This window comes from Cucurbita pepo, unplaced genomic scaffold, assembly GCF_057944985.1.
Source record: "Cucurbita pepo subsp. pepo isolate OVF unplaced genomic scaffold, ASM5794498v1 scafford_92, whole genome shotgun sequence".
Lineage (NCBI taxonomy): Eukaryota > Viridiplantae > Streptophyta > Magnoliopsida > Cucurbitales > Cucurbitaceae > Cucurbita > Cucurbita pepo.
The window spans coordinates 26,106-38,553 of record NW_028257995.1 but is presented as its reverse complement, the minus strand read 5'-3'; the positions used below and the strand labels follow the sequence as shown (position 1 = coordinate 38,553).

The window sequence follows — 12,448 nt, the reverse complement described above, 5'->3', positions numbered from 1 at the left end:
TGAGGCCCATCCTCCCCTGGTTGGTTGACTGTACATCTTCAGTATCCCCCTCATTCTCACTCTAATAGAAAGGCCGGGAATGACCAGAGGTGTATGGAGGTTGACTCTGTCTACCTTTTTAACCGAAGGCATACATGGAGTTGGAACCGTTTTATCTAATACTAGTATGCGCGGGAAGTACTTCTGCCTCATCCTGTTCCTTCACGGTAGGTACGCTTGGCCCCTTGTTACATTGCCTTTTTGTATGCTTAATGTAATGGTCTGAGACATCAAGCCGCATCGGCTGCCTTCTCTTTGATTGATAATAAGGGAGAAAAGGTTTTAATGGACCTAGGGCGTCTAAGTGCCCCTTTTTTTGAGGGGAGCCGTTCCGTGTGGTAGAGGGCGAACAAAGGATAGCGTGCTTGTGTTGGAAGCGAGCAAGCGGGTGAACGAATCATCAACCAAACGGGCCACTTGGTAACTAGGAGTGTCTCTTCATCTTCATAGCTGGGATGCTTCGAGCTTCTGGGCCTCGGAAACCGGAATGGAATCTCGTGCCCCGAGGGCGGCTAGCACGTCCCGGCTAAATCTGACCGGATTCTTTCCACTCTCCCCCAACCCTGAGTTTGTTTCTTACCTAACCGGTGGCGTACGAGAGGGAGGAGCCTAAATACCCTGCCCCCATACTGGTGCGGACCGTTCTTGCCTTTGGTAATATCTGGTTGCTGGTCTGCTTCACATGGGTCCCCCTTTCTTTTTCATACTTCTGTTATTCGACTTTTGCCGGAGAAAGATATTATGACCTTAGTGATGCTTGCGTTGAGTATAATAATAAATACTCGTGATGAGTCCCCCTTAACTACACTATGCCTTTCTCTTTCTGTTTTGTTTAGTGTCATTTTCTGCTCTCTCACGCTAACGCTAATACTTCATCCTTTTTCCCGCTGTTATCCACTCCTATAAAATGCTAAAGAAGCCGGGCCATCCATCCTCTTTATCCTCATTGGACTCAAGGACATCGATAAGCTAAACCAATTAGTCAGTAGATTCGATCGATCTAAATCTGCCTAGCTCCCTTCCGAGAAAGAATCCCTTATACAAAAAACATCGAGAAAGATATTATGAGCACCAAGTGGATGCTGCATATCTTTTCTTCTTCTATATTTTGATATATCACACGTTGCCCCCTATCCCTATGAATTAGTTCCAAGAAAGGGGCCGTTCACGTCTTTTTTTCTCGGTTTTTGATGTAGTTGCAATAAGTTTCCTGATTTTCGTCGAGATGGGGTGTGAAGCGTCAGTACCTTTTTGAGAGTAGCCAAAGGGAAGAGCCGGCCGGTGGGAGCGAGAAGTTTTGGATTCGTGACTGGAATGTAGGGCAGGGAAAGTCCCGCCAAAATGTCCAAGACTGAGGGGCGGAACGCTTTCCGAAACAAATCCGTTTTTTTAATCAGCTTGAGCTGGACAGGGAAGGGCGAAGAAGACAAAAATACCAAGTAATTTACAGAAAGGGAAAGAGAGGGTTTGTGATCGAGTGCCATTGCTCCCACATCTTTTTCCGGTCCGGCCACGAGCATAAATGTTTTATTGGGTTTCGGACCTTATTCACTCGCCTTATCTTCTTTAACTTGGCATCCTGTAAGAAAAATGGTGCAGCAGTTGACTGACAATGCGGATTTGGAACTGGCAAATGAAAGAGAAACCCGAGAGGGTCTTTTCAATCTTTTTTCTTAATTGGTTGGAGAGAATCACCAATTTCTTATTTGTTCGGATTTGATTGTGTTCACAAGGGGAAAGGAGAAGAAGAAACCCAAAAACAGAAGCAGAAGAGGAAATACTGGTAAATGGCTAGCAGATTCGCAGCAAAGTCCGCTTATAGTTCCTTTTGGCACAACAGGGTAAGTAGTCAACTCTAACAAACCAACAAAAAGACTGAAGCATTCAGATAACAAGAAAGACACTGACCGTCCAAGCATCAAAAGAGGGGACTGGGCATTGGTCCCTGGTGATACAGTGAATATCGAACCATCAACAACTCGGAAAGCATCAATCCCAATAACCCAGAAATTGCGATCAACTACCTTGCCCACAAGGCATCCACCATGGTAGTGCCATATAGTACTCACTGCGGGCAAAACTCTCCCATCAGCCGATCATTTGATTGATCAACGGGCAATGCAGGCCCCACGTATCTTCAATCTCGGCCCCCAAACAAACCATTCCCTGAATTGGAAATCCTCCATGGAACGGCTCCTCAGTACATCACCGATCTTGCAGGTGCCATTCACACACCGCTCCACATACATCACCCGGATTACTAAAGTAGTTGAACCGTACAATTGGGTTAACCCTGACATCTGTAGATGGCAACCGGAGTGAACAGAGAGTGGCCCAGTAATCTTCTCCATCAGGGTAGCCACAGTGAGATAGAGTGGTGAAGCTGGGTTCCGAATGAAAAGAGAGCGAGCCGGGGAGACAAAAGGTATGAGATTGGAAGTTGCTTCAAGGTAAGCCCCTGTCCCTGAATTGGTTATGCCCACGACTTGTATCAGAGAGTGCTCCAATGGGATTGGGGGCACAATTGAGATGCCATTTCGGGGGTTCTCATAGAGGAACTGTCCGACATAAGGCAAGTGATGAGACAGAGGAATTCCCCACGATGAGAGGGACGGCCTCGGTCCAATGCCACTCAGAAGCGGAAGCTGTGGGCTTCCGAGAGCCCCAGCACAGAGGTGATCCTCTCCCTTTGCATTGCATGGCCCTCTTTCTTTGGTCGCGAAAAACAACCCCAATTACCGATTGCTTCGATCCGCGAAGAAGAGGCTAAAAGAATTCTTTCAACACTTGCATAGCTTGCATAGACTGCACTCTCATATTCAAAGCTTTCGCATAGCTGAGGAGATCAGCAACACTGTGTCTACGACCAGAACTGTCGAATGTCGAACCACCAATCTTGGTACCCACTGAATGATCCAAAGTCAAACCATTATAGGGATCAACACCGGCTTCCAATAGCCCGTCTCTGACTGCCGATTGCCAATTCTTGAGCTCCGGCCTAACCTAAGATAGCCCTCTCAACCCACTCATAGGACTGGTTCACCACTCGGAGGTCCCAATTCACCCCTGACCTGACCTTCCGTAGAATTATTGATCGGCTCGACTATAGAACCCGGCATTGATAGCACTACTGCCGTCAAGAACCCGGCCTCGGGCATTGGGGACGCCGTCTTCGGAGGTTCAGGCTTGCACCGGGGAGTCGAAAGCACCTCCATGAGAGTGGTGAGGAAGACTGATTGGGTCATCAGATTAGGCTTTACGTACGGAACACCGCCCCTCTCCTTTCCTTTCCAGTCTCGCTTCTTCGCCCCTCCCCTTCTCTTTCTCCTTTAAAACAGTCAAAACTCAATAACTACTTTATCACCTTCCCCGTACGGTTTCATTGCATCGCTCCTTCATCTTAACTCATTCTTTCTGGCTTTCTTGAACAGTAAACTCAATAACTACTTTATCACCTTCACTCTTGGACAAGGTCAAGCTATTTTACGGTCTCTCTTTCTAGTTGTTCGTTATATTCTTTGCAGAGGGTAAATTCAGTGAGATGTTGAGACTTTTTCTTTCTGCTGACTTTACGGGGATTTGTTTGAGGCTTAATGTAATGAGACTGATTTGACTCTTTCACCTTGTATGTATGTAAATAGGTTGAGCGTAAGGTCAAGCTGATTCACCTATTCATTCTATTGATAAAGCAAGCTACAGCTAATTCATGGCCTCTTTCACTTCCAACAACTCTGTCTTCTGAGTCTGCTGGCCTTTACTTAACTTCTACTCTACTCCTAATTCCTCCATTATCTTGAAGGAGGTAAGTGGTATAGTATTTAGTCTTTCTTTCCCCTGCCGCTCTCTCTGTCTGTCAGCTTGGCTCCTTGAACTGATTGAAGTGATTTTATTACATTGCCTGTATACTATGTACTTCTGCCCCTGATGTCACTCCGGGTAAGTAAATGCGAGTATTCCCCTTCCCCTCTGTCTGTAAGCTTGGCTGCTTCACCTTTTTCTTTCTTCTTCACCTCTGTCTGAGTCTGAGTTCCGTAACCTGTTTGTCTAACTCTTCTTCTTTTCACAAGTCAAGACTAAACTCGTTCCTTAGCCTAAAGAAGGTATTCGTTACAAGATTCTCATTCAACTGATTAAGGTGTAAAGCTGCTTCTTCCCTTTCCTCTTCGTCAGCTACTTCATTCTCAATAACTACTTCATTCACGCACTGACTTTCTTTCACAAGTCAAGACGAAAGAGAAAGCTAGCTACTGTCCCTGACCCTTCTTACACTTCCAACTCTCTACTGCCTGCCTACTTTGACTTCCTACTGCCTACTCTACTTACACTTCCAACTCTGTCTTCTTCGTCTGCGCTCCTGTCATTATCTTTCACTCGGTAAATGGTAGTAGTAGTTAGTCTTTCCCCGGAACCTCGGTCTGTCAGCTTCGCTCCTTGAACTGATGAAAGTGATTCAATTCCATTGCCTGTACTATTTCTGCCCCTGATTGAACGAGGTAAGTAACTAGTAGTTGTCTTTCTCCTGAACCGCTGTCTGAGTCTTCGCTCCGTAACCTGTCTGACCTGACCTTCAGTAAGTAAAGGAATGAAATGAAAGATCAATCCCCTTATTCATTCTCCTTCTCCTTCTGCTATTTACACCTTATTAATTCAATCTGGAACCTACCTATATTATTCTTCTTCTTCTTTTGAGTCAGGTTTAAGTAAGTCAAGACGAAAGGGAACTATTCTTCTTTCAGAAGGTAAAGCTATTTGTTTGATTGAAGAACCTGAACCTTAACCTTCTTTCACTCATTCGCCGACTATTCTTGTCTCATGGCTTTGTTTGCTCCTTGCCCTTCCCTACTATGTTCTATGTTATTCAAATACTCTTTCACACTGTGTAACCTCAATAACTACTGACCGTTGAGCTTCCGATTCATTCTCTGCTGCCTGCCTGCCTGGCTTCTTTGACTCCTCCTGCCTATTTATTCTTCTAATGTACTTGACTTGTAAACTAATTAACCTTTGACTTCTTTGACTCTTTGCTTGCCTTACCTCGTTCTCGCATGCATATTCTATGAATTCTCCTTCACTCCTACACCTTATCAAAGAGAGAGCAGCATTCCATTCTATTCTCTTTGCACTCTGTATGTAACCTAACCTATCCTAATAGCCTTTCTTTACTGTTGGAAAGCCTAAAGCCAGATGAAAGAGAACTCCTGCTGCTGCTCAATCACTACTCTACTCCTTTATCTTTCTTCTGCTTTACAGTTCGTCAAGGTAGAGTCGAGAGTCAACTCAGGATTCCTTCACTACTGAACGACTATCTTATCTGAGTTTACAGTCTTTGTTTGAAAGAGGGGAGACTCTCTCTCAAGCTCATTCACCTATCATCGGTCGAGCTCTTGAACTCCTCTCCTTTACAGTCGAGCCGCTTCTTCGCTCCTTTTCTTTCTTTAACTATTCTTTCACTCTGTATGTAAACTCAATCCAATCACTAAACTCAATCCAATCACTACTCTCAATCCAATCACTACTTCCGGAACTGACTCCCCGAGGTCAAAGGTGTTTGTGCCCGCTCGCTCGGGTTTCACTACTGTTCTCTGTTCTTTCCGGAACTGTCAACTGGCTGGGGAATCTTAGCTCTGTCTCTGATCTTTCTCCTTACTTAATTCTTGTGATTGTGTGAGTTATTCTATTCTATTCTATCACAGTAAATCAGGTAAACTCCTTATTCCTTCTGCCGAACTACTGATTGTATTGTGATTCTTTCTCCGAAGCTATTTCTTCTTTCCCTAGGTAAACTGATCATTAAATTAAGTCAACCAAACTCCTTTCTTTCCCCCTATACGCTGCTGCTATTTATTCCCTCTGAGTAAGACTCTACTAAAGAGAAATTAGATCCTTTACTGTGTGAAAGAAGAAATTCCGGAGTTAGCTGCTTTTCAAGACTGAACCTGCGCCCGCCCTTTTCTTTGACGATATTCCCTTAAGGAGGTAAGTCAAGCTAACCTTTCTTTACAGTCTGCTTCATAGTGTTTCGAATCAATCAATTAAACTTACCTGCTCTGGCTTAACAGCTCTGGCTTAACTACTCAAACTTACCTGCTCTGGCTTAACAGCTCTGTTCCGGCTTGCTTAACTGCTCTGGCTGCTCCGTCTTGTCTTAACTGCTCTGGCTGGCTTAACTGTTCCTTCCCCTGCCTGAACCTTGTCTGTCTGAGTTTACAGTCAAAGAAAGAAGGGAGAGTGCAGCGTAATTAGAGAATGAATTGATTGTCAAGAAAGAGTCAAGCCTTCCCTGTCGAAAGAAAGATAAATAACTAACTGCTGCCTGCCCCCTAGTAGTACGGATTCCCTTCCCGACTCAAGTAAAGACGAAGCAAAGAAGAGAGTTTAGGGGCTAGGCTGGCTTTCACTGCTTGCTTGGTTGGAAGGAACGGAATAGGCTGGCTTTCACTGCTTGGTTGGAAGGAACGGGCTAGGCTGGCTTGAATGAACTGCTTGCTTGCTTGGTTGGAACGGAATAGGCAGGCGTCAACTCACTGACCTAAAGATTAAGACGAGTGAACAGTCAGTCTCGACTCAACAACTCCTTATTCGTCAGAGTTTACGGGACAGGCAGGACTACTATTACTATTATATAGTTTTCGCTTTCTTGCTTGGTGTGTTGGAAGGAACTTGCTTGCTTGCCTGCTTCTTGCCTGAGAGAGAACAGTCAGGACAGAGTCAGTAAAGAAGCCTTATCCTTAAGTTAAAGAATGTATTGTAATAAGAAGGATAACCTCTTTCTGTCTTCAAGAAAGAGAGAGATAAGAGAGATAACTAGAGATAATAACTATAAAGATAACCTAAAGAGAAATAACTAACTAACTGCTGCCTGCCCCCCTTCTTTGTACGGATTCTTGAGGTGGGTTGGTTGAACTAGGTAAGTCAAAAGCTAGAATCAGAACCTGCCTGCAGAAGAACCTGAGGAGAATGGTAAAGAAGAGAAGAGGAATCAGTCCTTTACGCGAGTAAATGAGATTAAGCAAAGCTCCTTCCCCGCCTTACCTTTAGTAGAAAAGAAGAAGAAGAAAGCGAAACCAACCCTTTGTTTGAGACTATCCTATCCTTGTACAGTGAAAGAAGAAAAGGAAAGAAAAAAGCTTAGAGTTAGAGTTTACCTTTCTCAAATCAAAGGAAAGAAAGCTTAGAGTTAGAGTTTACCTTTCGAAAAGAAGAAAAGAAGAATCAACCTCTGAACCGGACCAGGAGTCTTGCCTTCCTACTTATGAATGAGAGTTGACTCCCGGTCTCATAATGGAATTGCCAGCCCTTCTGATCTTCTCGTCTGTTTCATGTCTTAGCCGCTCGTAAACTCTCTCTGTCTGTTTCATGTCTTAGCCACAACTCTCTCCGTTTCATGTCTTAGCCGCTCTTAAACTCTCTCTGTTTCATGTCTTCTTCCCTGAACTGTAAACAAAGACTCCTTCTTATTAATGATCGTGAACTACTGAACCTATTGATTGATTGATTCTTGATCCTGACCCTCTCCTTCCTTTGTCGCTCTTCTTCACCCCTCTGAGCTATTCTCGTCTCGCTGCTTGGCTCCTCGTATCCAACTATGACTTTTCTCTCTCCTTTCCCTTTACTGTCGGTAAGATATTAATTGCTTTGCTCCTTGCCCTATCCTCTGCTTTCTTTACCTTTCCAGTGTTTGAGGGGAGGAAGTGTTGAAAGGAAAGCCGATTCATTCTACTTCACTCAATAACTATACTTCCCTGATTTACCTTAGCGCAAGTGTTGAAAGTCTGAACTCAGCAAATGAGAAAGAGAAAAGAAAGTCAAGACTGAAGTAGGATAGTAGGATTTAAGGAAGGAAAGACTCAACCTCAAGCTAGCTAGCTACTTCCCCGTAACCTGAAACCATTCTCTACTCTCTACTTGAACTTACAACTCCCTCTCTACTTGAACTTACTACTGCCTACTCTACTTTCACTTACAACTCTATACTTAGACTTCCAACTCCCTACCTACTTTTACCTACTCCGTACTCTATACTTGAACTTCCTACCTACTCTCCTACTTCTCTCTACTTACATTACACTTCCAACTGCCTATTCCCTACTCATTAAGCTCTACTGCCTACAAGCGATATTCTATTCCCTGACGAGAACCTATTTATCTTCAATCCTCTAACCGAAGGAGAAAGAGAAGAAGAAAGATGAGATGAATTACGGGAGGGAAGGTCAAGCTACTAACCTCTATTGAAAGAAAGACAAGAACAACAAGATGAATTACAAGAAGGTCAGTCAAGAAGCAGCTGCTCATTAACCTGAGGAGAAAGAAAGCAAGACAAGAACAAGAAGACAAGATGAATTACACGAAAGAAGGTCTGTCTCAAGCTACTAATCTAATCCGACGAACAACTACAACTACAAGAAATCAAATTACTACATACAGGTCAGTCAAGCTACTAATCTAATCTGCCAAGAAGAACAAGATTTACATTACAAGAAGCTCAGTCAGTCAAGCTACTAATCTGACGAAGAGAAAGACAAGAAAGAACAACGGAAAGAAGCTCAAGCTACTCACCTGACGAAGAGAAAGACAAGAACAACGGAAAGAGGGTCAAGCTAACCTCTAATCTCGAGTAAAGAAAGACAACAAGATATGTATGAATTACGGGAAGGTCAAGCAAGCTACTAACCTTAACCTCTATAGAAAGCAAGAGAAAGAAGAAGATGAATTACGGGAAGGTCAGTCAAGCTCACTCATTAACTTGACGAGAAGGCAAGACAAGAACAACAAGATGAATTACGGGAAGGTAAAGCTACTAACTTGACGAGCAAGCAAGACAAGATGAATTCGACTTTACAGAAGGAGAAGCCCATGAACCTCCCTGACCGGACTCTATGATTACCTTAACCTTTGACTCACTCTCCTTGTCCCTATTTCTTCAAACAAAGCAAGACAAGCTCATTCACTTCTATCTCCCTTCCCTGATTTCACTGTAAACTCAGACTCAACCGAAAACAAGTACAACTCCTTCACCTTTTCCGATAGTACCTGACCCACACCTTTCTTTGACTCTACTATATTTACCTGATTTGGAGTTATCTTTCTTTCTTTAACTGACTGAATAGGGTGTAGAGAAGAGGGAGTAAGTAGTTCGCCGAGACTGTAAAGTAAGGGAGAGGAATTATCATCATTTCGTTAGTTAGCTGAAGAAGAAGAAAATGAAAGATGAATCTGAGACAAGTCAAGACTGAACCGCAAACCCTGACTATTCTTCTTGAAGTAGGTGGAGGTAAGAATCAGAATTAGATATTGGCAGTAGAGTCAATTCATTCAATCCAGTAACCGAAGAGAGAAAGAAAGATTGACTCATGAGCCGATATTCCCTTTAGTTAGAGAGAACTAGGTAAAGCTGCTTCGCTCCGTAACCTCTATGATCTTCTTCCTTTATATTTGAGGGAAAGCTAGAATAGAAACGAAGAAGAAAGATTTGCTGAAGCTGATGTCACAAGGTAATTCTAGAATAGGTGTGTCTTTGATTGAAGAGTAAGTCAAGACTATCGAAAGCCGCTAATGAATTGACTCTCTCTCCCCTCTTACTGTATAAAGAAGAAAGGGAAAACATGAACCTGATGGATGGAACTCCTTCACCCATTCTATCTAGACTCTCTTGTCCCCGGCCCGGTCTTCCTTGTCTCACTGCTTGTTTGTCGCCTGAACTATTCTATTCTTTTACTCGGTAAATAGATAGGCTGAAGCTAGCTCCGGAACTATTCAAGCACAGGGTAGGTAAATAGGTCAAACCAAAGTCAAGTTAACTCCTTCTTCCATTATTGTTCGAGGTAAACCCCTTCATTCACTACTAAACCAGATTGTCCGTATTTCTTCTTTCTCCTGTCTGAACCTTTTCCTTATTGAACTTGGGTTGGTTGAACTATGTCTTTCTCTGATCCTTGATTTCACTGACGTACGTACTCTCCTGTAAACACTATCGATGAATTCTCCTGAACAGGAAGAGAAGCTCCGGAACCAGACGGAACTGATATTACCTGACCGGATTGAACGTGAACGAGTTGTAAGTGTTTGAATAAATTCAGGAGTTAGCAGCTTGACAGTCGAGTAAAGAAGAAAGATTCATTCGCCTCTACCTATTAAATAAAGAGGTCATTTAACTCTTTAACTCGGTAAAGCCGCGCTAATTCATTTACTGTCTCTGATTTCACTCCTTCAAAAAGGCTACCTCCTCTCTGTCTTAGCCTTTCTTTCACTCCTTCTCCTGTAAACAAATGAGTTGTCTGCCTTGCTTGGCCCCTGCTCTAAGGGGTTGTTGTGTAGTGTACCAAGTGCATAAGGATGTTCGAGCGTCTTCGCTCCCTCACCTCTACAACTCGGTTTCATTTCCCAATTCCATTTCCTTCCCCTCTCCCTCTCGGTCTCGCTGTTTCACCCCTCGTAAACTATCTGAAGGTCAAGCTCCGGAACAGGAAGTCAAGACTATCGAAGAATCAATTCGACTTAACTGTAAGTAAATCCGAAAGATTCCTTCTTGATCTTGATCTTCTCCTCTCGATTCCTTCTTTCTCTTGATCTGATCCTCAAGATTCATTCTATCTTTACCCTATTTTTTGGGATCAAACTCTATCTCTCCCTTATTTTTAGGGCCATTTTTTAGGTAATTAGGATGAGAATCAGGTCAAGCTCCTGAGCTTATTCTTTCTGGTCTCATTGCTCTGCTCCTCTCCCTCTGGGTCTCATTGCTCTGCTCCTTCACCGATATGACACTTTACAGTAGTCGAGTAAATGAATGAAATCTTCCCTTTTCGAGTCTCGCTGCTTCGCCTTCTTGCTTGTCCCTCTTCTCGTCTCGCTGCTTCGTTCGCCCCTCTGCCTATCGGTCTCGCTACTTACTCCTATTAATGAGAGTTCACTCCTATTGAACTGTAAGAGAAGAGATTCATTCGACTTAACTCCTTAACCTATTTATTCAGCTATTCATTGTCGGAAGTCAAGACTATCGAAATGAAAGAAAGATCAGCTCATTCACCTTCTTTCATTTTCTTCTTCTCTTCTGCCTGAACCGATATGACCTTCAAACACTCCTTATACTCTCTTCCCCCTTGAGAAATCTCTTTTTGTTCTTACTCGAGTTTGCCGAAAGGAGGTTTCCTTTGTCCCGCAACTCTCTTTTTTCTACCGTATGTAGCCACGTCGAGTATAGTATAGCTGAGTGTAAGGGATGACCACCCCCCTAGCACCCATTACAGGTATTCTTTTCCAAAAGCAAATAAGTAGGGTCCGCGCTTATCCCAAGCCCAATGGCTCTCTCTATCTAATTCGGAAGTAATCCCTGTAATAATCTGAGCCGTCTTGTCTTGTCACCATGCTCCTACAGAATGATTTGAGAGCTGAATGCTTTCAAAGAACTTAGTGATCTCACATTCTTTTAGTTCTCACAGTTTGGCTGACTTCTTGTCTACACCTTTCCGGGGCTCTCGTCCTTGTTCCTCAAAGGGGAATTGAGTAGAAGTGCTCCGTGTGTAGAATCAAAGGGTCATTCTGTAAGAACTTGTTCAAAGCATGATCTTTCTTCATCTCATTCCACGTAATTGAATTTGCATCACCGTCACTTTCTTCTTCATCTACTCTATAGTGTAATAAGAGATCAATCAAGCATTAAATATAGGATGTTTATTCGTAACTGAGCTACGTCAGAGTTAGAAAGGGGCATAGGAATAGCTATCGGGCTACAGGCCGGCCGACCCTCCTTGATTCTAGTCAAGTTGGAGAGGTAGAAATCCCATTCATTCGTTCCTTCAGTCACAGAGAAATGGGAAATGGCAGGCTGAAATACCAAAAACTACGGAGACAGAGGCATGATCTACTACTACTAATAAATGGGTAAGCCCGCCCGTGGTTCAAGTCTCGCCTCTCCTTAATTCAAGAGCTGGTTGTTCAAGAGAGAGCTTTGAGTCTGATCATTATTGTTTTGAGTCTGTCTTCGCTTCTCTTCCTCCATGATTCCGGAAGACTGACCGACCTACTCTTGACCCACAGCATATTCACCTTCCCTGGGATGAGAACATCTTTTTTGTACTGGTTATTCAACTCCTGCTTGATCAGATGGTTGGCTTGGAGAAGAAGCGAGAAGAGTAATTTGATCTAGGGCAGGCAGTTTTGGGTTGAAGAATGTGATTTCCCCTTTTCTTTACTTGAATCCCACTTGGCTTGGTGAAAGAATCTGATTCCTGGCTTGAGCTTTCAAATTCTCCATCTTCATCAAATCCTCGTATTGATTTAGATTGCGGATTTCGGTTACTGTACTTTCTGGATTCATACCAAATCTACCATAGAGCGAGTTCATTAATAGCTTGTAAACAAATGTCATAGGCTCATGACTTCTTTTCTTAGCTTCTAGTCTGCTTTCATAGAG

The 12,448-nt window shown here is 43.3% G+C and overlaps 1 pseudogene; it reads right to left on the bottom strand.

Annotated features, from left to right (window-relative positions):
- Positions 1 to 693: 693 nt before the first annotated feature.
- On the bottom strand, positions 694 to 3,284 carry LOC111786937 ((R)-mandelonitrile lyase-like pseudogene; annotated as a pseudogene).
- Positions 3,285 to 12,448: the final 9,164 nt, after the last annotated feature.